General features: G+C 51.7%; 10 non-coding genes across 10 annotated transcripts; all 10 read left to right on the top strand.

The window, feature by feature from the left end:
- The first annotated feature begins 170 nt into the window (after positions 1–170).
- On the top strand, positions 171–242 carry trnag-ucc (transfer RNA glycine (anticodon UCC)). Its single transcript has one exon. It is a non-coding gene; the product is annotated as a tRNA-Gly (tRNA).
- Positions 243–1,985: 1,743 nt separating this feature from the next.
- trnag-ucc (transfer RNA glycine (anticodon UCC)) lies at positions 1,986–2,057 on the top strand. The gene has a single exon. It is a non-coding gene; the product is annotated as a tRNA-Gly (tRNA).
- Positions 2,058–14,396: 12,339 nt separating this feature from the next.
- On the top strand, positions 14,397–14,468 carry trnag-ucc (transfer RNA glycine (anticodon UCC)). The gene has a single exon. It is a non-coding gene; the product is annotated as a tRNA-Gly (tRNA).
- Positions 14,469–16,208: 1,740 nt separating this feature from the next.
- Positions 16,209–16,280, top strand: trnag-ucc (transfer RNA glycine (anticodon UCC)). Its single transcript has one exon. It is a non-coding gene; the product is annotated as a tRNA-Gly (tRNA).
- Positions 16,281–18,023: 1,743 nt separating this feature from the next.
- trnag-ucc (transfer RNA glycine (anticodon UCC)) lies at positions 18,024–18,095 on the top strand. Its single transcript has one exon. It is a non-coding gene; the product is annotated as a tRNA-Gly (tRNA).
- Positions 18,096–19,835: 1,740 nt separating this feature from the next.
- Positions 19,836–19,907, top strand: trnag-ucc (transfer RNA glycine (anticodon UCC)). The gene has a single exon. It is a non-coding gene; the product is annotated as a tRNA-Gly (tRNA).
- A 1,743-nt stretch (positions 19,908–21,650) lies between these two features.
- trnag-ucc (transfer RNA glycine (anticodon UCC)) lies at positions 21,651–21,722 on the top strand. The gene has a single exon. It is a non-coding gene; the product is annotated as a tRNA-Gly (tRNA).
- Positions 21,723–23,462: 1,740 nt separating this feature from the next.
- On the top strand, positions 23,463–23,534 carry trnag-ucc (transfer RNA glycine (anticodon UCC)). Its single transcript has one exon. It is a non-coding gene; the product is annotated as a tRNA-Gly (tRNA).
- Positions 23,535–25,277: 1,743 nt separating this feature from the next.
- On the top strand, positions 25,278–25,349 carry trnag-ucc (transfer RNA glycine (anticodon UCC)). Its single transcript has one exon. It is a non-coding gene; the product is annotated as a tRNA-Gly (tRNA).
- A 1,743-nt stretch (positions 25,350–27,092) lies between these two features.
- Positions 27,093–27,164, top strand: trnag-ucc (transfer RNA glycine (anticodon UCC)). Its single transcript has one exon. It is a non-coding gene; the product is annotated as a tRNA-Gly (tRNA).
- The last annotated feature ends 814 nt before the right edge of the window (positions 27,165–27,978 follow it).

The raw sequence follows: 27,978 nt of genomic DNA, 5'->3' as shown, positions 1-27,978 counted from the left end.
CGGCCATCTGAAGTGTCGATTCCAGTGGAAGGATCGTTGTTGTGTCATTGCACTCTCCTCCGTCTCTCCACTCTTGGTTGTTTGTTTGTTTCCCTCGCACTCTCTGTCTCTCTGCCCACGTTTCTGTCAAGCCCCGTTTCAGGAATGACAGAAGGCCCATGGCACAAGTGGCGATGGTGGTATAGTGGTGAGCATAGCTGCCTTCCAAGCAGTTGACCCGGGTTCGATTCCCGGCCATCGCAATGTGGGATGTATTTCTTTGTGTCTGTTTACTGAACCTCAACCTTCTGTTTGTGGGTTGGCATCCAGTGACTGTGTGATTTCAGCAGCGAAGCCATGATGTCTGCACATGGATTCCGCTGTGAGACTTTTCTCTTTGAGTCTTGTCCTGGGTGGCTGACCAGATGAAAAGCAGGTCAAGAGCCCCTTTTTGGGAAAATGAAACAAGGACCGCAACGCCGGCTGGTGTGGTGCAGCATTGGAGCCAGGCCGTTTTTTGGGTTCATTCGCGAGCGCCTGGTGACCTTGCCTTTGCTCATGGTTCCCCGTAGGGGTCAGCCCAAATGGATGACGAGGGACTGACCTTCAGTGGACTCTCTACCCACCGAAGAAACCGTAGGGGCCTGGTGCAGTCGGCATTGGGTGGAATTACACAGCGGGCTGCTCAACGTCCCGAACCCCAGACACAGAGACTGGATCGTGGGATGTGGAAGGAGCCTGAGCTTGTGAGGGTGGCTGAGAGATACCGTCTCGATCCAGTGGTGCTCACCTCCACACACTGTCTGGGCACTGTCTGCAACGCAACCTCTGGAGAGGGGCTGGAATCCACTTTTCGGGAGTGGCCCACGGTGACAGTGGCACGCTGGTGTGGAGTCGCTTAAAGCCCCATGGCTCAGCTGCCATGTGTTGGAGTTCACCCCAGTGAAAGCAAGGGTTGCATCTCGGCGCTTTTGGTTCTGGGTCAGATGCCTCACTGTCTCAGCCTATGTCTTCTTGCAGTCACTGGGTATGGTGCTGGACAGTGCTTCAACTGGCTACTCTGTTGTTCCACGGGGCTATGCCAAAATCACATGAGCAGTGACAGTAAGGCCTGAGGCGAGGTGATCGGGAGGCACGGAATCACCAAGACTGAACCCCCAGCAGTGTTCTGTTCTTGACTTCTGTGTTAGTCACACCACAGCGCGTCCATAACGAACACCATGTCCATAAGCACTGGGGTGTCCATAAGTGCCCTCGGCACATGGGTACCTTGGCCGGAGGTCGATGATCGACTTGGTTGTTGTGGTATCTGACGTCCGGCTGCGTGTCTTGGACACCCGGGTGAAGACTGGAGAAGAGCTGTCAAGCGATCACCACCTGGTGGTGATCATGATCTGCCAGCAGAGGAGGAAGGCGGACAGACTTGGCAGGTCCAAACATGCTGCCTGTGTCCATTTAGAGCATCGGGCAGAGCCCTATGTTGGCACAGTTTTCAACTGTCCTCTCCTGCACAGCTTGTCCCATACCCCGAGTGAGGCTTGATCCCGGGGGCCTCTCTGGCCTGCTTCTGATCTTCTCGGGGGTCAGAGGCTATATTTGCACGACCACGTTCATCTTGGCACACTCTGCACACTTTATAATCCGATGTGGCCTCAGTTCACGCGTCGTCATGTGGGGTTATTGGACGAATGGCTGACTGGTCACTCCCGCTGCTCTGGCCTTATCTAAGTTGATCCCTGGATCCTCAGCTTGCACGTCCCGGATAACTACCAACTATATATCTGACCCAAAGTCCGTAGGATGTTCTCTTTTATATCTCTGTGCAGGAGTCTTAGCCGGCCGTCTGGAGTGTCGATTCCAGTGGAAGGATCGTTGTTGTGTCATTGCACTCTCCTCCGTCTCTCCACTCTTGGTTGTTTGTTTGTTTCCCTCGCACTCTCTGTCTCTCTTCCCACGTTTCTGTCAAGCCCCGTTTCAGGAATGACAGAAGGCCCACGGCACAAGTGGCGATGGTGGTATAGTGGTGAGCATAGCTGCCTTCCAAGCAGTTGACCCGGGTTCGATTCCCGGCCATCGCAATGTGGGATTTAGTTGTTTGTGTCTGTTTACTGAACCTCAACCTTCTGGTTGTGGTTTGCCATCCAGTGACTGTGTGATTTCAGCAGCGAAGCCATGATGTCTGCACATGGATTCCACTGTGAGACTTTTCTCTTTGAGTCTTGTCCTGGGTGGCTGACCAGATGAAAAGCAGGTCAAGAGCCCCTTTTTGGGAAAATGAAACAAGGACCGCAACGCCGGCTGGTGTGGTGCAGCATTGGAGCCAGGCCGTTTTTTGGGTTCATTCGCGAGCGCCTGGTGACCTTGCCTTTGCTCATGGTTCCCCGTAGGGGTCAGCCCAAATGGATGACGAGGGACTGACCTTCAGTGGACTCTCTACCCACCTAAGAAACCGTAGGGGCCTGGTGCAGTCGGCATTGGGTGGAATTACACAGCGGGCTGCTCAACGTCCCGAACCCCAGACACAGAGACTGGATCGTGGGATGTGGAAGGAGCCTGAGCTTGTGAGGGTGGCTGAGAGATACCGTCTCGATCCAGTGGTGCTCACCTCCACACACTGTCTGGGCACTAGGGATGGGTACCGAATTTCGGTAATTTTTTGGTACCGACCGAATTCCTGCTGAAGTACCGAGTATCGATTCACGGGAAATCCGTCGGTACCACATTTCTGTACCTGAACGCACCTTTTTTTTTTCTTTTTTTTTTTGACCCTGAACGCACCTTGACATTATGCATCGGCAAGAGCGGAGGACACGGCGACGCGGTTACGTGGGTCCAAAATCTTCGGAGTATTTTGACTCGCAGACCGGGATCAAATATATAATATACCGGGAGAGCGGACACACACACGGGCCGTGAGAGCGGGCGGGGCGGGGGCTTGTGGCTGCCGGCCGGAATAGACCCCACTGGCCTGGAACACACCGGCCGTTCGGGAAACCTCCCGATGGCCACCCCGCCCCTGTTCGGAGTTGTTCGCGGGAGGAACAAGCCGCTTCTGCGGCTTCTGCTTCTGCGATGGTCGCTCCCGCTGCATGTCACTTCCTAAACAATGCTCTGCGCATGCGCGGCTCGAAACAAGAGCGCGCATCGAGGCGGCGACTCGACATGATATGTCATCACGCAAAAGCGGTCCCACGTGGCTTTTGATTGGCATTATGACTGCCCAATCACGAGTTGGAACCAGACAATTCTGATCCTCCAGTAAACCTTTGAGTGTTTACTGTAGAGCTGCCTGGTGCTGCTAATGTGAAACATTTTATACAGTTATTTATTCTGAAAGTTGTTTGTTACTGTATGGGCAGCAGGTGCAAATGTGAAACATTTCACACAGCTATTTATTTTGAGTCTATTTTTATTATGTTATTTATTATTGTTATTTATTCATTTTTTTTACTTTATCCCCACACACATTTTTCTCAAGTTCTATGTTGGAGTTATTTCAGTTGATGTGATTGAAGTATAAATGTTGAAAAATCTGAAGTTTTGACTAGTTTTTTGAATATACAAAATAACTTTAATTACCAAATGCAGATCCCCCCCCCCCAAAAAAAAAGTATCGAAAACAGGTACCGAAAAATACCAGTATCGATTCGCAGGTACCGAGTATCGGTATCGTATCGATTCAGATGTGAAAGGTACCCATCCCTACTGGGCACTGTCTGCAACGCAACCTCTGGAGAGGGGCTGGAATCCACTTTTCGGGAGTGGCCCACGGTGACAGTGGCACGCTGGTGTGGAGTCGCTTAAAGCCCCATGGCTCAGCTGCCATGTGTTGGAGTTCACCCCAGTGAAAGCAAGGGTTGCATCTCGGCGCTTTTGGTTCTGGGTCAGATGCCTCACTGTCTCAGCCTATGTCTTCTTGCAGTCACTGGGTATGGTGCTGGACAGTGCTTCAACTGGCTACTCTGTTGTTCCACGGGGCTATGCCAAAATCACATGAGCAGTGACAGTAAGGCCTGAGGCGAGGTGATCGGGAGGCACGGAATCACCAAGACTGAACCCCCAGCAGTGTTCTGTTCTTGACTTCTGTGTTAGTCACACCACAGCGCGTCCATAACGAACACCATGTCCATAAGCACTGGGGTGTCCATAAGTGCCCTCGGCACATGGGTACCTTGGCCGGAGGTCGATGATCGACTTGGTTGTTGTGGTATCTGACGTCCGGCTGCGTGTCTTGGACACCCGGGTGAAGACTGGAGAAGAGCTGTCAAGCGATCACCACCTGGTGGTGATCATGATCTGCCAGCAGAGGAGGAAGGCGGACAGACTTGGCAGGTCCAAACATGCTGCCTGTGTCCATTTAGAGCAACGGGCAGAGCCCTATGTTGGCACAGTTTTCAACTGTCCTCTCCTGCACAGCTTGTCCCATACCCCGAGTGAGGCTTGATCCCGGGGGCCTCTCTGGCCTGCTTCTGATCTTCTCGGGGGTCAGAGGCTATATTTGCACGACCACGTTCATCTTGGCACACTCTGCACACTTTATGATCCGATGTGGCCTCAGTTCACGCGTCGTCATGTGGGGTTATTGGACGAATGGCTGACTGGTCACTCCCGCTGCTCTGGCCTTATCTAAGTTGATCCCTGGATCCTCAGCTTGCACGTCCCGGATAACTACCAACTATATATCTGACCCAAAGTCCGTAGGATGTTCTCTTTTATATCTCTGTGCAGGAGTCTTAGCCGGCCGTCTGGAGTGTCGATTCCAGTGGAAGGATCGTTGTTGTGTCATTGCACTCTCCTCCGTCTCTCCACTCTTGGTTGTTTGTTTGTTTCCCTCGCACTCTCTGTCTCTCTTCCCACGTTTCTGTCAAGCCCCGTTTCAGGAATGACAGAAGGCCCATGGCTCAAGTAGCGATGGTGGTATAGTGGTGAGCATAGCTGCGCTCAGGCTGGGGAACACTCGTCCAACAAAGAAGGGGGAGAAGGGGGGAGAAGGGGGAAGAAGAGGGGAAGAGGGGGGAGAAGAAAAAAGGAGAAAAGAAGAAAAGAAAAAGAGAAAAGAGGAAAAATTAAGCATGTTGGTGACATATACACTCGCATAACTGCTTTATTGTCTCTGGTTCTCTTTTAATGCCAAAAACTTATTTAGATGTGGATACTCGTGGGATTCGAACTCACATCTCCATGCTTGAGATGACATCGCCCAGAGGTTTGATGAAGATACTGACATCTAGTGGAGTGATGAAGGATCCCCGGAGATGTTACCGTGTTGCTGTCCTTGCTCTTTGAAAATTATAAAATCATGTTCCATTTCTCATGTTTATGTGTATTTAAGTTTTTTTCATATTGTAGTGAATTTACCTGATGTGGGTAAAAAAAAAGTGCCAAATAAAGAAATATATGTTCTTGTTGTGATTATTATTTTTTTGGATATGCTATCTTCATTATTATTGCACTATGTGATCTAAACTCTCATTCACACCATTTGCAGTTTTTACATTCATTGAAAACACCTTTTTTTGTTGAAAGATTTATTTTAAATACACAACAAACATAAAAACAAGTGATATAAGAATATTTCTCTGCTTATAAACATTTATACAATGAGTTACTTATATTAACTAATATTACTGCACCAATATAATAAACTATTACAAAACTATTTACAGGGGATTGCAAAACAACTACAAATCACTACTTAAAAGCAACAATTTCAAGACTGCAAACAACACATTTAACTATATACATAACTGATATAAGAACTCTATTTACAATGAAAAACTATTTACATCTGAGTCATTTTGGGTACATTCTTTTCATTTCCTCTAACCATTGCTCTTTTGACCTTGCGTCTGACTGAGGACAGTAAACATGGCCCCGGTACTGGCTGTGACCCGTCGTGCTGATGCGGTATTGACCACATTTTTTGCAGGTATTAGCCTCAACCGTGCGCTTGTATGGTCTTTTTGGACGAGGATTTGGGTCTGAACTGGCACCTGCTCCCCCAGTGGTGATCTGTTGTGTAGTAACACCCTGCACAAAGGAAACAGGGACCATCAGCTGGAAACTAACACTCTGTCCTGCTGGTGTGAGGACTTGAGGCGCCATGAAAGCTGCTGGTGCTGGGGCTGAGGGAGGCAGTTGCCTTTTCTGTGTCCCCTTTGGCCTTATGGGTCGTTGGGGAGCAGAGGCAGTCTTCCTCTGCCGTGCCTGACCTGCTGTGCTTTCAGGCAGTTGGAAAGAATGTGGCTGTCTTGCTGGGACAGATTGAGCAGGGAGAGGTCTGGCCTCCTGAAGAGGTTCCTCAGCCACAGCAACAACCGGGGGCAATGTTGTGCCCTGCAACAGCACAGAGACCTCCTGCCTCTTTTGCCTGGCATTAAACCACTGGATTAAGGTACTTTGATTTACCTCCACCAGTTGGATCTGTGTCTCCTGCATCACCCGGGCGTTCCCCACGACAAGCTGCCGAATCTTTCGGTAATCCCTAAGAATCAAGGACCACCTTGATTCCGTCCCCTTACCTTTTCTTAAAGGTCTGGGATACAGATCACAAAGCCTGATGAAAATAGCTTCCACCAGTCGGCAGCAATCAGGCCACTGAGCAGGTACACTGCCTGCTCCCAGCATGCAGCGGGTGGTGCTCTCCACACCAGGGATTCTCGAGGGCTTCTTTGGGGTCCTGAAGCGCCCACTCAACAATCTCTCCTGGTGACGAGCTGCATAAACGACCCGCCTCCTGTCAGCTTCGTCCAGGCTGTCCCACAGTGCTGTGATGGTGTCCACCTGCTGGTTGGAAAGGCAGAGAGACGTCTGCTCCCGCAGCTCAACCAGGAAAGCTGCAAGCCTGTCCACATGCTGGTACCCTGGTATGTTCCGCTCATCAACAGCCTGTAGTTAAAAAAGAGAAATACAAAAAGCAATGCAACGCTTCATGAACTTAGAATTACCAAAAACAGAAAGATATGTGCTGGAAATGATCACACTGACCATATCTGCAGCTTCACGAGATGAACTGCAAGGCAGAAGAGATGCAGAAGAGGCCAATCCAGAGGGGCCAGGACCTGCACTCAAGGTAGAGGAGGCCTGCAGGGTGGAAGCAGATGGAGCCTGAAGGGTGGAGGTGGATGACACAGCCAGGACTGAGGCAGAGGGAGCAGCAGCCAGGGTGGAGGTGGTGGATGGCACGGCATGGGTGGAGGCAGAAGGAACAGCAGCCAGGGTGGAGGTGGATGGCACAGCCAGGACTGAGGCAGAGGGAGCAGCAGCCAGGGTGGAGGATAGCACGGCATGGGTGGAGGTAGAGCGAGCAGCAGCCAGGGTGGAGGTGGATGGCACAGCCGGGACTGAGGCAGAGGGAGCAGCAGCCAGGGTGGAGGTGGATGGCACAGCCGGGACTGAGGCAGAGGGAGCAGCAGCCAGGGTGGAGGATAGCACGGCATGGGTGGAGGTAGAGCGAGCAGCAGCCAGGGTGGAGGTGGATGGCACAGCTGGGACTGAGGCAGAGGGAGAAGCAGCCAGGGTGGAGGTGGTGGATGGCACGGCATGGGTGGAGGCAGAAGGAACAGCAGCCAGGGTGGAGGTGGATGGCACAGCCAGGACTGAGGCAGAGGGAGCAGCAGCCAGGGTGGAGGATAGCACGGCATGGGTGGAGGTAGAGCGAGCAGCAGCCAGGGTGGAGGTGGATGGCACAGCCGGGACTGAGGCAGAGGGAGCAGCAGCCAGGGTGGAGGTGGATGGCACAGCTGGGGCTGAGGCAGAGGGAGCTTGAAGGGTTTCCAAGTCCAGCAGGGTGGGATCATCACACGTGTCAGAAAATCCCTCATCTTCCTCAGTGTTGTCATCCACGTCATGCTGTTCAATAAGCATGCTGGTCTCCTCTGAATCAGGATGCATATCCTGCAGTGCCTGACCAGTCTGTCGAAACAGATACTGCATCCCTATCAGCTCTCCTGAACAAACAAAAAAGTAACAGCCAGTTGATATGAGATGATATACAAAAGTTAATGCATCCAAACATACATGTAGTGTAACTTTGCTTACTAGAGCTTACCAGTGTATCGTGACGGTAGGCTGAACTGTGGTGCCACCTTTTTGCCGTACAACTTCTCAAAGTTCCTATTCACAGAGTGAATAAGCTCTGCTGAGTAGCTGCACAGAGCCGATCGCCCACAGGAAAGGGCAGCTGCTCCCCGGTCATGGTTCCATCGATGGAGGCCTTCCAACAGATAAATCTGAAAGTTGAGGCTGTTGGCACTGGTTCCTGAATAGATGATGAAAAAATGTGGTTATGAACTCATTTTGAAATTAACAAGATATAAAAAACTGATATGAAAATCACAAACCTGGGATAAATCGGTTCAGGTGTAGATGGAAAGATTCCAGGGATGTAGAGCCTCTGGCACACCTGAATGTTGGCAACCGCACACCTCCCTTTGTGAGCTCCCCGGTTTTAATGTAAAGAGCAACACCTGGTGGGTCTTGAATGCACTTGACATGCTTTCGCTGAACACCCCAGATGTGCTCCATTCGTTCCCTGTCAAACAGGGGAACTCCAAGGGAATCATTGCCACTTGCTCCCATGAGTGATCCCAGGAGTTCCTCCAGCATCTCTGTCGTCTTTGCTACTCCACGGGTCCTGCGCCGACAATGAAGAGCTAGCTCATCTTTCGTTATGTGCTTCCCCACATCTTCTGGGATCACTCCCTGGGAGAGAAGCTGCTGTTTTTTAGCTTCCCTCAACAGAGCCACATCAGCTGCATCCCACTCAAATATGCATGTTGACAAACGTGACATGAAGATTGGGTACAGCTGGTGAGCATCTGTCGTGCATCCCACAGCGAGCCGACGCATGTAATGCCAGATATCCAGCCTCACGATGAGATGTGGCCACCCGCTGAACCTGGCCTGGAGCTTGGTCTCCCCTACTTCAGTGCAGCAGCCACAGTCCACATACAACATGACAGGGGGATCCACACCAGCTTGCTGGTATCTTTTCACGAGGCCTGCTGCCATTAAGTCCAGACCAGCTCCCTCCAGAGCAGTCAGCACACTCATGAGGATTTGTCCAAACTCATTCCCCACTGATGTCACCCAGAGTGCTGTGCCTTTGGCTGTTCCAGCCAGCTTCTTGGTCATCTAAAGAAAACCCATTGATAAGTGGTGTGTGAGCACAATTCAGAAAAAAAAAACTAAAAAAAAAAAGACAGTGGTAAATAAAAGGTTGTTAAAAACAAATGATTTTTCAAACCTTTTTGGTGGAATCCATCTTTAAGATGCTGCCATGCACCGATGTAATTCTGGCTTTTATCTCCTCAAGCCTGGTAAGGATGTCCTGGCCATATACTGACAAGAGCCACTTGCAACTGGGCACCACAGCAGGCTCTGGAGGCTCAGGGAAGGTGATTGGTAACAGTCCTGGGCGCTGGATAAAGTCCAGGCACTCTGTGGTGTACCGTGCAACACGATGAAGCCACTCCTCAGTATGATTCTCCTGTAGTTGCTTGAGAAGCCGTGTTGGGCTGTTACCCAGGCCTCTCTCTCGCAGAAGTCGGATCACCCGGATGTCACACGCATACCTTGATGACAAAGAGTGATGTTTTAAAAAATATTTACATGATTCTATTTATTAAGGAACAACAGAAAAGATTTACTCACTTTTGTGTGAGGATGACACGAAATTCTGAGCGGTGAGCCAGGTCCAGCTGACTGAGGATGGTCTGACTCCAGGAGACATGGCTAGACTTGCATTTACTGCAAATCAAGGTCTCCCCAACCACATTATAAATGCGGTCCACATCTAAGACCCGCCGTGCCCTCTTGTGCAACCCTCCACCGGTTAGTTGGTGTTGCCCACAGGTGGGGTGAGGACAGGCCAATCTCATCTTCCACAACTTGTATGGCATCCACACAAGAAGTGGGTGGGCAAAAAAACGGTCGGGAGCAGGAGCCTGGTTATACACCTGGCCGGGCTGCGGAGGATAGTACCAGAGCTTCAAGTTGTCTTGAAGCTCCAGTCTGCCAGAAGGTCCAACTCGGAAGAGTGCTTTTAAAATCCACTTGTGGTCCTCTGGTGGCAACCCCTCTGCCCACAGACGTGGCATTTGTGTGGGTGTGTGGAATGTTTCGGCACCCTGATCAGCAATCTAGGTAACAACAGTGCAAGGCAAGGTATATTACTGTGGAAAGGCAACACCATTTTTTTCACATTGAATAGCTTTTCACTGGATTAACTTACAGACATGGTGCAGTGTGAAACATTGCAATTTTGATAAACCATGATCTTATATTTTGAAATACCAAGAATAATTTCAAAATCCTGACATTTCATTTCCTTAATTGTATCAGAAAAAACAGGGCATATTACTACTCACTGAAACAGCAACACTGACTGGAGCAACAGTTGCAGGAGCAACAGCAACAGGAGCCGGAGCAACAGGCGCAGGAGCAACAGCAACAGGAGCCGGAGCAACAGGTGCAGGAGCAACAGCAACAGGAGCCGGAGCAACAGGGGCATGAGCAACAGGGGCAGGAGCAACAGCAACAGGAGCCGGAGCAACAGGCGCAGGAGCAACAGCAACAGGAGCCGGAGCAACAGGTGCAGGAGCAACAGCAACAGGAGCCGGAGCAACAGGGGCATGAGCAACAGGGGCAGGAGCAACAGCAACAGGAGCCGGAGCAACAGGGGCATGAGCAACAGGGGCAGGAGCAAAAGCTGGAGCTGTGTCAACTGTCTGATTTGTTGATGCAGTGGTCACCACCTGCAAAAGGTAACTCACTTTTAAAACCCAGGTGCTATTTATGTTAACCAAGCATGAATAGATCTCCAAAACTCTGGATTACCTTTCTGGCTGCACTGAGGTTCGGTTTTGCAGCTGTTAAATGTTTACCACTGAATCTTGATTTGGTAAACTGAAAAGCATCACAGCAGAGGCATATGAAAAGAGTATGATTTCAATCAGTGGAAATTTGAAACACTTACCTGATTTGAGTATTTAATTACCATTGACAAGTTCAGCGATGGTCGAAGTCGTTGGCTGCTGCCTTCCATAGCTGCAGGACTGGTTGCAGCATGTTGACCCACAGAGACAGTACTGGCTGCAGCATGTTGACCCACGATGTCCTGGGTGGTGCCACTGGCTGCAGCATGTTGACCCACGGTGTTCTGGGTGGTGGCACTGGCTGCAGCATGTTGACCCACGGTGTTCTGGGTGGTGGCACTGGCTGCAGCCTGCTGAGGAGTTACAGAGCGCAGAGTAGATACAGCTCAATTTACACCAGGCTCTGATTAGTAAATCCTAACACCATCGCGCGTGTGTGTGTGTGTGTGTGTGTGTGTGTGTGTGTATGTATTCTTGCACAATAACCTCAGATTTTTAATGACTTGCATTACCTTCTGACTGTGGAATCCACACGCACATTTGCATTCACTTCCAAATAATGACCTCTGTCCAGAAGACTGACGTGGACATTTCTCGATCTGTACACAAAAACACATCAATTCTATTAATATGGGAATCTGTGTTTAATGTGTACATAATGTTTGTATTTGTGAATAGCAACTTCATTACAAATAATGTTCAGTATAAGAGCAACATGGTAGTAAGTGTCATTTAAGTTGGCACAAAGATATTCTTACCCGTTGATACAGCTCGTACCACTTCCTCTGCTTTGGTGCAGGCCTGTTTCCCTCATCAGCAGGCCAGACTCCAGTGGTGGCAAATCTTCTCAGTCGAGACATCCACACTGAGTCTGGCATTGCCTTATGGGATTTTGTTTTGGATGACATGGCCTTCGGAAACATAAAGAAAGAAAATAACTAACATAACAGCCAGCAGTCTTATGTATTGTCTTATATGACTGTAAGAATTCTACAGATGAAAAAGTGGCAAGTAAAATGTAAATGAAAACTGATATTCTGGTTCTATGACAGCCTAACTTGATCCAAGCTGATTACACACATTACACGTACATGTATATGCACACACAACACACTAAAACACACCAAGAGAGAGAAATATGGATTATTTACACTAGACAGCATCATTTAGATGGCAAGAATTGGCTTAAAGCGTTTAATAATATAATAAAATCAATTTATCTTATGACTATGTAGACATTACATCGTGTGCATAATTAAGATAGTGTATTTTACAGTAATAGTTTATGATAGCATTAGCAAGACTGTTTACTACACCTTACCCAACAAGTTGCATAAATAAATTAATAGTTTTTGCGATTTTCATTGTAAAACAGACATGACAACATTGAAGAAAATAGTACTTACATTGCTGTGAGTAAACAAAGCTTTGCTTTAAGAGCGATACCGTCGTTTTCCCATCAATTACAATTGGCCTGATAACCCGTTTGCAGTGGAAAAAAACGACGATTTGGGTTTTTTTTTTCGGGTTGCCGCCCACCCGAGCAGCGTGAAGATGTCTGTCTCCGGATTGGTCGAATGTTGAAGATCTTGATCTCATCAACATTGGAGCGCCGCGATTGGTCGAAATGTTGAAGATCTTGATCTTATCAACATTGGAGCGCCGCGATTGGTCGAAATGTTGAAACAAGGCACGTGATTGGTCCAGATCTTTCAACATTGCCAACATTCAGTCGGACGCGCCGCCGGCAGCTGGCGCTCCAAGCAGTTGACCCGGGTTCAATTCCCGGCCATCGTAATGTGGGATTTATTTGTTTGTGTCTGTTTACTGAACCTCAACCTTCTCATTGTCGTTTGGCATCCAGTGACTGTGTGATTTCAGCAGTGAAGCCATGATGTCTGCACATGGATTCCACTGTGAGACTTTTCTCTTTGAGTCTTGTCCTGCGTGGCTGACCAGATGAAAAGCAGGTCAAGAGCCCCTTTTTGGGAAAATGAAACAAGGACCGCAACGCCGGCTGGTGTGGTGCAGCATTGGAGCCAGGCCGTTTTTTGGGGTCATTCGCGAGCGCCTGGTGACCTTGCCTTTGCTCATGGTTCCCCGTAGGGGTCAGCCCAAATGGATGACGAGGAACTGACCTTCAGTGGACTCTCTACCCACCGAAGAAACCGTAGGGGCCTGGTGCAGTCGGCATTGGGTGGAATTACACAGCGGGCTGCTCAACGTCCCGAACCCCAGACACAGAGACTGGATCGTGGGATGTGGAAGGAGCCTGAGCTTGTGAGGGTGGCTGAGAGATACCGTCTTGATCCAGTGGTGCTCACCTCCACACACTGTCTGGGCACTGTCTGCAACGCAACCTCTGGAGAGGGGCTGGAATCCACTTTTCGGGAGTGGCCCACGGTGACAGTGGCACGCTGGTGTGGAGTCGCTTAAAGCCCCATGGCTCAGCTGCCATGTGTTGGAGTTCACCCCAGTGAAAGCAAGGGTTGCATCTCGGCGCTTTTGGTTCTGGGTCAGATGCCTCACTGTCTCAGCCTATGTCTTCTTGCAGTCACTGGGTATGGTGCTGGACAGTGCTTCAACTGGCTACTCTGTTGTTCCACGGGGCTATGCCAAAATCACATGAGCAGTGACAGTAAGGCCTGAGGCGAGGTGATCGGGAGGCACGGAATCACCAAGACTGAACCCCCAGCAGTGTTCTGTTCTTGACTTCTGTGTTAGTCACACCACAGCGCGTCCATAACGAACACCATGTCCATAAGCACTGGGGTGTCCATAAGTGCCCTCGGCACATGGGTACCTGGGCCGGAGGTCGATGATCGACTTGGTTGTTGTGGTATCTGACGTCCGGCTGCGTGTCTTGGACACCCAGGTGAAGACTGGAGAAGAGCTGTCAAGCGATCACCACCTGGTGGTGATCATGATCTGCCAGCAGAGGAGGAAGGCGGACAGACTTGGCAGGTCCAAACATGCTGCCTGTGTCCATTTAGAGCATCGGGCAGAGCCCTATGTTGGCACAGTTTTCAACTGTCCTCTCCTGCACAGCTTGTCCCATACCCCGAGTGAGGCTTGATCCCGGGGGCCTCTCTGGCCTGCTTCTGATCTTCTCGGGGGTCAGAGGCTATATTTGCACGACCACGTTCATCTTGGCACACTCTGCACACTTTATGATCCGATGTGGCCTCAGTTCACGCGTCGTCATGTGGGGTTATTGGACGAATGGCTGACTGGTCACTCCCGCTGCTCTGGCCTTATCGAAGTTGATCCCTGGATCCTCAGCTTGCACGTCCCGGATAACTACCAACTATATATCTGACCCAAAGTCCGTAGGATGTTCTCTTTTATATCTCTGTGCAGGAGTCTTAGCCGGCCGTCTGGAGTGTCGATTCCAGTGGAAGGATCGTTGTTGTGTCATTGCACTCTCCTCCGTCTCTCCACTCTTGGTTGTTTGTTTGTTTCCCTCGCACTCTCTGTCTCTCTTCCCACGTTTCTGTCAAGCCCCGTTTCAGGAATGACAGAAGGCCCATGGCACAAGTGGCGATGGTGGTATAGTGGTGAGCATAGCTGCCTTCCAAGCAGTTGACCCGGGTTCGATTCCCGGCCATCGTAATGTGGGATTTATTTGTTTGTGTCTGTTTACTGAACCTCAACCTTCTCATTGTCGTTTGGCATCCAGTGACTGTGTGATTTCAGCAGCGAAGCCATGATGTCTGCACATGGATTCCACTGTGAGACTTTTCTCTTTGAGTCTTGTCCTGGGTGGCTGACCAGATGAAAAGCAGGTCAAGAGCCCCTTTTTGGGAAAATGAAACAAGGACCGCAACGCCGGCTGGTGTGGTGCAGCATTGGAGCCAGGCCGTTTTTTGGGTTCATTCGCGAGCGCCTGGTGACCTTGCCTTTGCTCATGGTTCCCCGTAGGGGTCAGCCCAAATGGATGACGAGGGACTGACCTTCAGTGGACTCTCTACCCACCGAAGAAACCGTAGGGGCCTGGTGCAGTCGGCATTGGGTGGAATTGCACAGCGGTCTGCTCAACGTCCCGAACCCCAGACACAGAGACTGGATCGTGGGATGTGGAAGGAGCCTGAGCTTGTGAGGGTGGCTGAGAGATACCGTCTCGATCCAGTGGTGCTCACCTCCACACACTGTCTGGGCTCTGCAACGCAACCTCTGGAGAGGGGCTGGAATCCACTTTTCGGGAGTGGCCCACGGTGACAGTGGCACGCTGGTGTGGAGTCGCTTAAAGCCCCATGGCTCAGCTGCCATGTGTTGGAGTTCACCCCAGTGAAAGCAAGGGTTGCATCTCGGCGCTTTTGGTTCTGGGTCAGATGCCTCACTGTCTCAGCCTATGTCTTCTTGCAGTCACTGGGTATGGTGCTGGACAGTGCTTCAACTGGCTACTCTGTTGTTCCACGGGGCTATGCCAAAATCACATGAGCAGCGACAGTAAGGCCTGAGGCGAGGTGATCGGGAGGCACGGAATCACCAAGACTGAACCCCCAGCAGTGTTCTGTTCTTGACTTCTGTGTTAGTCACACCACAGCACATCCATAATGAACACCATGTCCATAAGCACTGGGGTGTCCATAAGTGCCCTCGGCACATGGGTACCGTTGGCCGGAGGTCGATGATCGACTTGGTTGTTGTGGTATCTGACGTCCGGCTGCGTGTCTTGGACACCCGGGTGAAGACTGGAGAAGAGCTGTCAAGCGATCACCACCTGGTGGTGATCATGATCTGCCAGCAGAGGAGGAAGGCGGACAGACTTGGCAGGTCCAAACATGCTGCCTGTGTCCATTTAGAGCATCGGGCAGAGCCCTATGTTGGCACAGTTTTCAACTGTCCTCTCCTGCACAGCTTGTCCAAGACCCCGAGTGAGGCTTGATCCCGGGGGCCTCTCTGGCCTGCTTCTGATCTTCTCGGGGGTCAGAGGCTATAGTTGCACGACCACGTTCATCTTGGCACACTCGGCACACTTTATAATCCGATGTGGCCTTAGTTCACGCGTCGTCATGTGGGGTTATTGGACGAATGGCTGACTGGTCACTCCCGCTGCTCTGGCCTTATCTAAGTTGATCCCTGGATCCTCAGCTTGCACGTCCCGGATAACTACCAACTATATATCTGACCCAAAGTCCGTAGGATGTTCTCTTTTATATCTCTGTGCAGGAGTCTTAGCCGGCCGTCTGGAGTGTCGATTCCAGTGGAAGGATCGTTGTTGTGTCATTGCACTCTCCTCCGTCTCTCCACTCTTGGTTGTTTGTTTGTTTCCCTCGCACTCTCTGTCTCTCTTCCCACGTTTCTGTCAAGCCCCGTTTCAGGAATGACAGAAGGCCCATGGCACAAGTGGCGATGGTGGTATAGTGGTGAGCATAGCTGCCTTCCAAGCAGTTGACCCGGGTTCGATTCCCGGCCATCGCAATGTGGGATGTATTTCTTTGTGTCTGTTTACTGAACCTCAACCTTCTGGTTGTGGGTTGGCATCCAGTGACTGTGTGATTTCAGCAGCGAAGCCATGATGTCTGCACATGGATTCCACTGTGAGACTTTTCTCTTTGAGTCTTGTCCTGGGTGGCTGACCAGATGAAAAGCAGGTCAAGAGCCCCTTTTTGGGAAAATGAAACAAGGACCGCAACGCCGGCTGGTGTGGTGCAGCATTGGATCCAGGCCGTTTTTTGGGTTCATTCGCGAGCGCCTGGTGACCTTGCCTTTGCTCATGGTTCCCCGTAGGGGTCAGCCCAAATGGATGACGAGGGACTGACCTTCAGTGGACTCTCTACCCACCGAAGAAACCGTAGGGGCCTGGTGCAGTCGGCATTGGGTGGAATTGCACAGCGGGCTGCTCAACGTCCCGAACCCCAGACACAGAGACTGGATCGTGGGATGTGGAAGGAGCCTGAGCTTGTGAGGGTGGCTGAGAGATACCGTCTTGATCCAGTGGTGCTCACCTCCACACACTGTCTGGGCACTGTCTGCAACGCAACCTCTGGAGAGGGGCTGGAATCCACTTTTCGGGAGTGGCCCACGGTGACAGTGGCACGCTGGTGTGGAGTCGCTTAAAGCCCCATGGCTCAGCTGCCATGTGTTGGAGTTCACCCCAGTGAAAGCAAGGGTTGCATCTCGGCGCTTTTGGTTCTGGGTCAGATGGCTCACTGTCTCAGCCTATGTCTTCTTGCAGTCACTGGGTATGGTGCTGGACAGTGCTTCAACTGGCTACTCTGTTGTTCCACGGGGCTATGCCAAAATCACATGAGCAGTGACAGTAAGGCCTGAGGCGAGGTGATCGGGAGGCACGGAATCACCAAGACTGAACCCCCAGCAGTGTTCTGTTCTTGACTTCTGTGTTAGTCACACCACAGCGCGTCCATAACGAACACCATGTCCATAAGCACTGGGGTGTCCATAAGTGCCCTCGGCACATGGGTACCTGGGCCGGAGGTCGATGATCGACTTGGTTGTTGTGGTATCTGACGTCCGGCTGCGTGTCTTGGACACCCAGGTGAAGACTGGAGAAGAGCTGTCAAGCGATCACCACCTGGTGGTGATCATGATCTGCCAGCAGAGGAGGAAGGCGGACAGACTTGGCAGGTCCAAACATGCTGCCTGTGTCCATTTAGAGCATCGGGCAGAGCCCTATGTTGGCACAGTTTTCAACTGTCCTCTCCTGCACAGCTTGTCCCATACCCCGAGTGAGGCTTGATCCCGGGGGCCTCTCTGGCCTGCTTCTGATCTTCTCGGGGGTCAGAGGCTATATTTGCACGACCACGTTCATCTTGGCACACTCTGCACACTTTATGATCCGATGTGGCCTCAGTTCACGCGTCGTCATGTGGGGTTATTGGACGAATGGCTGACTGGTCACTCCCGCTGCTCTGGCCTTATCGAAGTTGATCCCTGGATCCTCAGCTTGCACGTCCCGGATAACTACCAACTATATATCTGACCCAAAGTCCGTAGGATGTTCTCTTTTATATCTCTGTGCAGGAGTCTTAGCCGGCCGTCTGGAGTGTCGATTCCAGTGGAAGGATCGTTGTTGTGTCATTGCACTCTCCTCCGTCTCTCCACTCTTGGTTGTTTGTTTGTTTCCCTCGCACTCTCTGTCTCTCTTCCCACGTTTCTGTCAAGCCCCGTTTCAGGAATGACAGAAGGCCCATGGCACAAGTGGCGATGGTGGTATAGTGGTGAGCATAGCTGCCTTCCAAGCAGTTGACCCGGGTTCGATTCCCGGCCATCGTAATGTGGGATTTATTTGTTTGTGTCTGTTTACTGAACCTCAACCTTCTCATTGTCGTTTGGCATCCAGTGACTGTGTGATTTCAGCAGCGAAGCCATGATGTCTGCACATGGATTCCACTGTGAGACTTTTCTCTTTGAGTCTTGTCCTGGGTGGCTGACCAGATGAAAAGCAGGTCAAGAGCCCCTTTTTGGGAAAATGAAACAAGGACCGCAACGCCGGCTGGTGTGGTGCAGCATTGGAGCCAGGCCGTTTTTTGGGTTCATTCGCGAGCGCCTGGTGACCTTGCCTTTGCTCATGGTTCCCCGTAGGGGTCAGCCCAAATGGATGACGAGGGACTGACCTTCAGTGGACTCTCTACCCACCGAAGAAACCGTAGGGGCCTGGTGCAGTCGGCATTGGGTGGAATTGCACAGCGGTCTGCTCAACGTCCCGAACCCCAGACACAGAGACTGGATCGTGGGATGTGGAAGGAGCCTGAGCTTGTGAGGGTGGCTGAGAGATACCGTCTCGATCCAGTGGTGCTCACCTCCACACACTGTCTGGGCTCTGCAACGCAACCTCTGGAGAGGGGCTGGAATCCACTTTTCGGGAGTGGCCCACGGTGACAGTGGCACGCTGGTGTGGAGTCGCTTAAAGCCCCATGGCTCAGCTGCCATGTGTTGGAGTTCACCCCAGTGAAAGCAAGGGTTGCATCTCGGCGCTTTTGGTTCTGGGTCAGATGCCTCACTGTCTCAGCCTATGTCTTCTTGCAGTCACTGGGTATGGTGCTGGACAGTGCTTCAACTGGCTACTCTGTTGTTCCACGGGGCTATGCCAAAATCACATGAGCAGCGACAGTAAGGCCTGAGGCGAGGTGATCGGGAGGCACGGAATCACCAAGACTGAACCCCCAGCAGTGTTCTGTTCTTGACTTCTGTGTTAGTCACACCACAGCACATCCATAATGAACACCATGTCCATAAGCACTGGGGTGTCCATAAGTGCCCTCGGCACATGGGTACCGTTGGCCGGAGGTCGATGATCGACTTGGTTGTTGTGGTATCTGACGTCCGGCTGCGTGTCTTGGACACCCGGGTGAAGACTGGAGAAGAGCTGTCAAGCGATCACCACCTGGTGGTGATCATGATCTGCCAGCAGAGGAGGAAGGCGGACAGACTTGGCAGGTCCAAACATGCTGCCTGTGTCCATTTAGAGCATCGGGCAGAGCCCTATGTTGGCACAGTTTTCAACTGTCCTCTCCTGCACAGCTTGTCCAAGACCCCGAGTGAGGCTTGATCCCGGGGGCCTCTCTGGCCTGCTTCTGATCTTCTCGGGGGTCAGAGGCTATAGTTGCACGACCACGTTCATCTTGGCACACTCGGCACACTTTATAATCCGATGTGGCCTTAGTTCACGCGTCGTCATGTGGGGTTATTGGACGAATGGCTGACTGGTCACTCCCGCTGCTCTGGCCTTATCTAAGTTGATCCCTGGATCCTCAGCTTGCACGTCCCGGATAACTACCAACTATATATCTGACCCAAAGTCCGTAGGATGTTCTCTTTTATATCTCTGTGCAGGAGTCTTAGCCGGCCGTCTGGAGTGTCGATTCCAGTGGAAGGATCGTTGTTGTGTCATTGCACTCTCCTCCGTCTCTCCACTCTTGGTTGTTTGTTTGTTTCCCTCGCACTCTCTGTCTCTCTTCCCACGTTTCTGTCAAGCCCCGTTTCAGGAATGACAGAAGGCCCATGGCACAAGTGGCGATGGTGGTATAGTGGTGAGCATAGCTGCCTTCCAAGCAGTTGACCCGGGTTCGATTCCCGGCCATCGCAATGTGGGATGTATTTCTTTGTGTCTGTTTACTGAACCTCAACCTTCTGGTTGTGGGTTGGCATCCAGTGACTGTGTGATTTCAGCAGCGAAGCCATGATGTCTGCACATGGATTCCACTGTGAGACTTTTCTCTTTGAGTCTTGTCCTGGGTGGCTGACCAGATGAAAAGCAGGTCAAGAGCCCCTTTTTGGGAAAATGAAACAAGGACCGCAACGCCGGCTGGTGTGGTGCAGCATTGGATCCAGGCCGTTTTTTGGGTTCATTCGCGAGCGCCTGGTGACCTTGCCTTTGCTCATGGTTCCCCGTAGGGGTCAGCCCAAATGGATGACGAGGGACTGACCTTCAGTGGACTCTCTACCCACCGAAGAAACCGTAGGGGCCTGGTGCAGTCGGCATTGGGTGGAATTGCACAGCGGGCTGCTCAACGTCCCGAACCCCAGACACAGAGACTGGATCGTGGGATGTGGAAGGAGCCTGAGCTTGTGAGGGTGGCTGAGAGATACCGTCTTGATCCAGTGGTGCTCACCTCCACACACTGTCTGGGCACTGTCTGCAACGCAACCTCTGGAGAGGGGCTGGAATCCACTTTTCGGGAGTGGCCCACGGTGACAGTGGCACGCTGGTGTGGAGTCGCTTAAAGCCCCATGGCTCAGCTGCCATGTGTTGGAGTTCACCCCAGTGAAAGCAAGGGTTGCATCTCGGCGCTTTTGGTTCTGGGTCAGATGCCTCACTGTCTCAGCCTATGTCTTCTTGCAGTCACTGGGTATGGTGCTGGACAGTGCTTCAACTGGCTACTCTGTTGTTCCACGGGGCTATGCCAAAATCACATGAGCAGTGACAGTAAGGCCTGAGGCGAGGTGATCGGGAGGCACGGAATCACCAAGACTGAACCCCCAGCAGTGTTCTGTTCTTGACTTCTGTGTTAGTCACACCACAGCGCGTCCATAACGAACACCATGTCCATAAGCACTGGGGTGTCCATAAGTGCCCTCGGCACATGGGTACCTGGGCCGGAGGTCGATGATCGACTTGGTTGTTGTGGTATCTGACGTCCGGCTGCGTGTCTTGGACACCCAGGTGAAGACTGGAGAAGAGCTGTCAAGCGATCACCACCTGGTGGTGATCATGATCTGCCAGCAGAGGAGGAAGGCGGACAGACTTGGCAGGTCCAAACATGCTGCCTGTGTCCATTTAGAGCATCGGGCAGAGCCCTATGTTGGCACAGTTTTCAACTGTCCTCTCCTGCACAGCTTGTCCCATACCCCGAGTGAGGCTTGATCCCGGGGGCCTCTCTGGCCTGCTTCTGATCTTCTCGGGGGTCAGAGGCTATATTTGCACGACCACGTTCATCTTGGCACACTCTGCACACTTTATGATCCGATGTGGCCTCAGTTCACGCGTCGTCATGTGGGGTTATTGGACGAATGGCTGACTGGTCACTCCCGCTGCTCTGGCCTTATCGAAGTTGATCCCTGGATCCTCAGCTTGCACGTCCCGGATAACTACCAACTATATATCTGACCCAAAGTCCGTAGGATGTTCTCTTTTATATCTCTGTGCAGGAGTCTTAGCCGGCCGTCTGGAGTGTCGATTCCAGTGGAAGGATCGTTGTTGTGTCATTGCACTCTCCTCCGTCTCTCCACTCTTGGTTGTTTGTTTGTTTCCCTCGCACTCTCTGTCTCTCTTCCCACGTTTCTGTCAAGCCCCGTTTCAGGAATGACAGAAGGCCCATGGCACAAGTGGCGATGGTGGTATAGTGGTGAGCATAGCTGCCTTCCAAGCAGTTGACCCGGGTTCGATTCCCGGCCATCGTAATGTGGGATTTATTTGTTTGTGTCTGTTTACTGAACCTCAACCTTCTCATTGTCGTTTGGCATCCAGTGACTGTGTGATTTCAGCAGCGAAGCCATGATGTCTGCACATGGATTCCACTGTGAGACTTTTCTCTTTGAGTCTTGTCCTGGGTGGCTGACCAGATGAAAAGCAGGTCAAGAGCCCCTTTTTGGGAAAATGAAACAAGGACCGCAACGCCGGCTGGTGTGGTGCAGCATTGGAGCCAGGCCGTTTTTTGGGTTCATTCGCGAGCGCCTGGTGACCTTGCCTTTGCTCATGGTTCCCCGTAGGGGTCAGCCCAAATGGATGACGAGGGACTGACCTTCAGTGGACTCTCTACCCACCGAAGAAACCGTAGGGGCCTGGTGCAGTCGGCATTGGGTGGAATTGCACAGCGGTCTGCTCAACGTCCCGAACCCCAGACACAGAGACTGGATCGTGGGATGTGGAAGGAGCCTGAGCTTGTGAGGGTGGCTGAGAGATACCGTCTCGATCCAGTGGTGCTCACCTCCACACACTGTCTGGGCTCTGCAACGCAACCTCTGGAGAGGGGCTGGAATCCACTTTTCGGGAGTGGCCCACGGTGACAGTGGCACGCTGGTGTGGAGTCGCTTAAAGCCCCATGGCTCAGCTGCCATGTGTTGGAGTTCACCCCAGTGAAAGCAAGGGTTGCATCTCGGCGCTTTTGGTTCTGGGTCAGATGCCTCACTGTCTCAGCCTATGTCTTCTTGCAGTCACTGGGTATGGTGCTGGACAGTGCTTCAACTGGCTACTCTGTTGTTCCACGGGGCTATGCCAAAATCACATGAGCAGCGACAGTAAGGCCTGAGGCGAGGTGATCGGGAGGCACGGAATCACCAAGACTGAACCCCCAGCAGTGTTCTGTTCTTGACTTCTGTGTTAGTCACACCACAGCACATCCATAATGAACACCATGTCCATAAGCACTGGGGTGTCCATAAGTGCCCTCGGCACATGGGTACCGTTGGCCGGAGGTCGATGATCGACTTGGTTGTTGTGGTATCTGACGTCCGGCTGCGTGTCTTGGACACCCGGGTGAAGACTGGAGAAGAGCTGTCAAGCGATCACCACCTGGTGGTGATCATGATCTGCCAGCAGAGGAGGAAGGCGGACAGACTTGGCAGGTCCAAACATGCTGCCTGTGTCCATTTAGAGCATCGGGCAGAGCCCTATGTTGGCACAGTTTTCAACTGTCCTCTCCTGCACAGCTTGTCCAAGACCCCGAGTGAGGCTTGATCCCGGGGGCCTCTCTGGCCTGCTTCTGATCTTCTCGGGGGTCAGAGGCTATAGTTGCACGACCACGTTCATCTTGGCACACTCGGCACACTTTATAATCCGATGTGGCCTTAGTTCACGCGTCGTCATGTGGGGTTATTGGACGAATGGTTGACTGGTCACTCCCGCTGCTCTGGCCTTATCTAAGTTGATCCCTGGATCCTCAGCTTGCACGTCCCGGATAACTACCAACTATATATCTGACCCAAAGTCCGTAGGATGTTCTCTTTTATATCTCTGTGCAGGAGTCTTAGCCGGCCGTCTGGAGTGTCGATTCCAGTGGAAGGATCGTTGTTGTGTCATTGCACTCTCCTCCGTCTCTCCACTCTTGGTTGTTTGTTTGTTTCCCTCGCACTCTCTGTCTCTCTTCCCACGTTTCTGTCAAGCCCCATTTCAGGAATGACAGAAGGCCCATGGCACAAGTGGCGATGGTGGTATAGTGGTGAGCATAGCTGCCTTCCAAGCAGTTGACCCGGGTTCGATTCCCGGCCATCGCAATGTGGGATGTATTTCTTTGTGTCTGTTTACTGAACCTCAACCTTCTGGTTGTGGGTTGGCATCCAGTGACTGTGTGATTTCAGCAGCGAAGCCATGATGTCTGCACATGGATTCCACTGTGAGACTTCTCTCTTTGAGTCTTGTCCTGGGTGGCTGACCAGATGAAAAGCAGGTCAAGAGCCCCTTTTTGGGAAAATGAAACAAGGACCGCAACGCCGGCTGGTGTGGTGCAGCATTGGAGCCAGGCCGTTTTTTGGGTTCATTCGCGAGCGCCTGGTGACCTTGCCTTTGCTCATGGTTCCCCGTAGGGGTCAGCCCAAATGGATGACGAGGGACTGACCTTCAGTGGACTCTCTGCCCACCGAAGAAACCGTAGGGGCCTGGTGCAGTCGGCATTGGGTGGAATTGCACAGCGGGCTGCTCAACGTCCCGAACCCCAGACACAGAGACTGGATCGTGGGATGTGGAAGGAGCCTGAGCTTGTGAGGGTGGCTGAGAGATACCGTCTTGATCCAGTGGTGCTCACCTCCACACACTGTCTGGGCACTGTCTGCAACGCAACCTCTGGAGAGGGGCTGGAATCCACTTTTCGGGAGTGGCCCACGGTGACAGTGGCACGCTGGTGTGGAGTCGCTTAAAGCCCCATGGCTCAGCTGCCATGTGTTGGAGTTCACCCCAGTGAAAGCAAGGGTTGCATCTCGGCGCTTTTGGTTCTGGGTCAGATGCCTCACTGTCTCAGCCTATGTCTTCTTGCAGTCACTGGGTATGGTGCTGGACAGTGCTTCAACTGGCTACTCTGTTGTTCCACGGGGCTATGCCAAAATCACATGAGCAGTGACAGTAAGGCCTGAGGCGAGGTGATCGGGAGGCACGGAATCACCAAGACTGAACCCCCAGCAGTGTTCTGTTCTTGACTTCTGTGTTAGTCACACCACAGCGCGTCCATAACGAACACCATGTCCATAAGCACTGGGGTGTCCATAAGTGCCCTCGGCACATGGGTACCTGGGCCGGAGGTCGATGATCGACTTGGTTGTTGTGGTATCTGACGTCCGGCTGCGTGTCTTGGACACCCAGGTGAAGACTGGAGAAGAGCTGTCAAGCGATCACCACCTGGTGGTGATCATGATCTGCCAGCAGAGGAGGAAGGCGGACAGACTTGGCAGGTCCAAACATGCTGCCTGTGTCCATTTAGAGCATCGGGCAGAGCCCTATGTTGGCACAGTTTTCAACTGTCCTCTCCTGCACAGCTTGTCCCATACCCCGAGTGAGGCTTGATCCCGGGGGCCTCTCTGGCCTGCTTCTGATCTTCTCGGGGGTCAGAGGCTATAGTTGCACGACCACGTTCATCTTGGCACACTCGGCACACTTTATAATCCGATGTGGCCTTAGTTCACGCGTCGTCATGTGGGGTTATTGGACGAATGGCTGACTGGTCGCTCCCGCTGCTCTGGCCTTATCTAAGTTGATCCCTGGATCCTCAGCTTGCACGTCCCGGATAACTACCAACTATATATCTGACCCAAAGTCCGTAGGATGTTCTCTTTTATATCTCTGTGCAGGAGTCTTAGCCGGCCGTCTGGAGTGTCGATTCCAGTGGAAGGATCGTTGTTGTGTCATTGCACTCTCCTCCGTCTCTCCACTCTTGGTTGTTTGTTTGTTTCCCTCGCACTCTCTGTCTCTCTTCCCACGTTTCTGTCAAGCCCCGTTTCAGGAATGACAGAAGGCCCATGGCACAAGTGGCGATGGTGGTATAGTGGTGAGCATAGCTGCCTTCCAAGCAGTTGACCCGGGTTCGATTCCCGGCCATCGCAATGTGGGATGTATTTCTTTGTGTCTGTTTACTGAACCTCAACCTTCTGGTTGTGGGTTGGCATCCAGTGACTGTGTGATTTCAGCAGCGAAGCCATGATGTCTGCACATGGATTCCACTGTGAGACTTTTCTCTTTGAGTCTTGTCCTGGGTGGCTGACCAGATGAAAAGCAGGTCAAGAGCCCCTTTTTGGGAAAATGAAACAAGGACCGCAACGCCGGCTGGTGTGGTGCAGCATTGGATCCAGGCCGTTTTTTGGGTTCATTCGCGAGCGCCTGGTGACCTTGCCTTTGCTCATGGTTCCCCGTAGGGGTCAGCCCAAATGGATGACGAGGGACTGACCTTCAGTGGACTCTCTACCCACCGAAGAAACCGTAGGGGCCTGGTGCAGTCGGCATTGGGTGGAATTGCACAGCGGGCTGCTCAACGTCCCGAACCCCAGACACAGAGACTGGATCGTGGGATGTGGAAGGAGCCTGAGCTTGTGAGGGTGGCTGAGAGATACCGTCTTGATCCAGTGGTGCTCACCTCCACACACTGTCTGGGCACTGTCTGCAACGCAACCTCTGGAGAGGGGCTGGAATCCACTTTTCGGGAGTGGCCCACGGTGACAGTGGCACGCTGGTGTGGAGTCGCTTAAAGCCCCATGGCTCAGCTGCCATGTGTTGGAGTTCACCCCAGTGAAAGCAAGGGTTGCATCTCGGCGCTTTTGGTTCTGGGTCAGATGCCTCACTGTCTCAGCCTATGTCTTCTTGCAGTCACTGGGTATGGTGCTGGACAGTGCTTCAACTGGCTACTCTGTTGTTCCACGGGGCTATGCCAAAATCACATGAGCAGTGACAGTAAGGCCTGAGGCGAGGTGATCGGGAGGCACGGAATCACCAAGACTGAACCCCCAGCAGTGTTCTGTTCTTGACTTCTGTGTTAGTCACACCACAGCGCGTCCATAATGAACACCATGTCCATAAGCACTGGGGTGTCCATAAGTGCCCTCGGCACATGGGTACCTTGGCCGGAGGTCGATGATCGACTTGGTTGTTGTGGTATCTGACGTCCGGCTGCGTGTCTTTGACACCCGGGTGAAGACTGGAGAAGAGCTGTCAAGCGATCACCACCTGGTGGTGATCATGATCTGCCAGCAGAGGAGGAAGGCGGACAGACTTGGCAGGTCCAAACATGCTGCCTGGGTCCATTTAGAGCATCGGGCAGAGCCCTATGTTAGCACAGTTTTCAACTGTCCTCTCCTGCACAGCTTGTCCCAGACCCCGAGTGAGGCTTGATCCCGGGGGCCTCTCTGGCCTGCTTCTGATCTTCTCGGGGGTCAGAGGCTATATTTGCACGACCACGTTCATCTTGGCACACTCTGCACACTTTATAATCCGATGTGGCCTTAGTTCACGCGTCGTCATGTGGGGTTATTGGACGAATGGCTGACTGGTCACTCCCGCTGCTCTGGCCTTATCTAAGTTGATCCCTGGATCCTCAGCTTGCACGTCCCGGATAACTACCAACTATATATCTGACCCAAAGTCCGTAGGATGTTCTCTTTTATATCTCTGTGCAGGAGTATTAGCCGGCCGTCTGGAGTGTCGATTCCAGTGGAAGGATCGTTGTTGTGTCATTGCACTCTCCTCCGTCTCTCCACTCTTGGTTGTTTGTTTGTTTCCCTCGCACTCTCTGTCTCTCTTCCCACGTTTCTGTCAAGCCCCGTTTCAGGAATGACAGAAGGCCCATGGCACAAGTGGCGATGGTGGTATAGTGGTGAGCATAGCTGCCTTCCAAGCAGTTGACCCGGGTTCGATTCCCGGCCATCGAAATGTGGGATGTATTTGTTTGTGTCTGTTTACCGCACCACTGAACCTCAACCTTCTGTGTGTGGGTTGGCATCCAGTGACTGTGTGATTTCAGCAGCAAAGCCATGATGTCTGGACATTGGTTCCACTGTGAGACTTTTCCGTCTGTTGAGAGCATCTGGCAGAGCTCTGCAACCCTACCCCTGGAGACGGGCTGGAATCTCCACTTCTTTTTTTTTCTTTTACCTGTCCTGTCCAGCATAGAAGCAGCAGAATGGGGCTGCTGTTATATGCCTGACAGAATTTATTTTTCAAGAGGATCTCATAAGTTGAAAGCTCCTCCTGTTTCATATAATATATACTCTAGACAATCAGCTAATGCACCTACATTAAAAAAAGATATGACAGAGGGCATCTTATGGACTTTTTGTTGGGGAATGTAACTGGTAGTGACCTGGGGCGCGCAAACTGAGGATCCAGGTTTGAAATTACACCACAGCATCAGTAGAGGCCTACTACAGATCACCATTAGCCTCACTCACCAAAAGAGAACAAGGTAACTGAGTTCAAAGGTAGAATGTGAAGAGTCTTTAAAGATCAACGTGATCATGCACATGTGATAGTGATAGTGATCATGCATATATGACCTCTGACCAGGGTTGGGAGGATTACTTTAAAATTGTAATCTGGTACAATTACAATTTACTTGTCAAAAATGTAATCAGTAACTTACTCTAATTACTTCAATTAAAAAGTAACATACCAGACAACTTTTAGCTACTTTTAGATTACTTCACCAGCAAACATAAAAAAAGACATAGACAAATACAAATTCAA

The sequence above is a fragment of the Salarias fasciatus genome (assembly GCF_902148845.1).
Source record: "Salarias fasciatus chromosome 7 unlocalized genomic scaffold, fSalaFa1.1 super_scaffold_4, whole genome shotgun sequence".
Lineage (NCBI taxonomy): Eukaryota > Metazoa > Chordata > Actinopteri > Blenniiformes > Blenniidae > Salarias > Salarias fasciatus.
The sequence above is the reverse complement of the archived record's forward strand: the minus strand, read 5'-3'. Positions and strand labels throughout refer to the sequence as shown.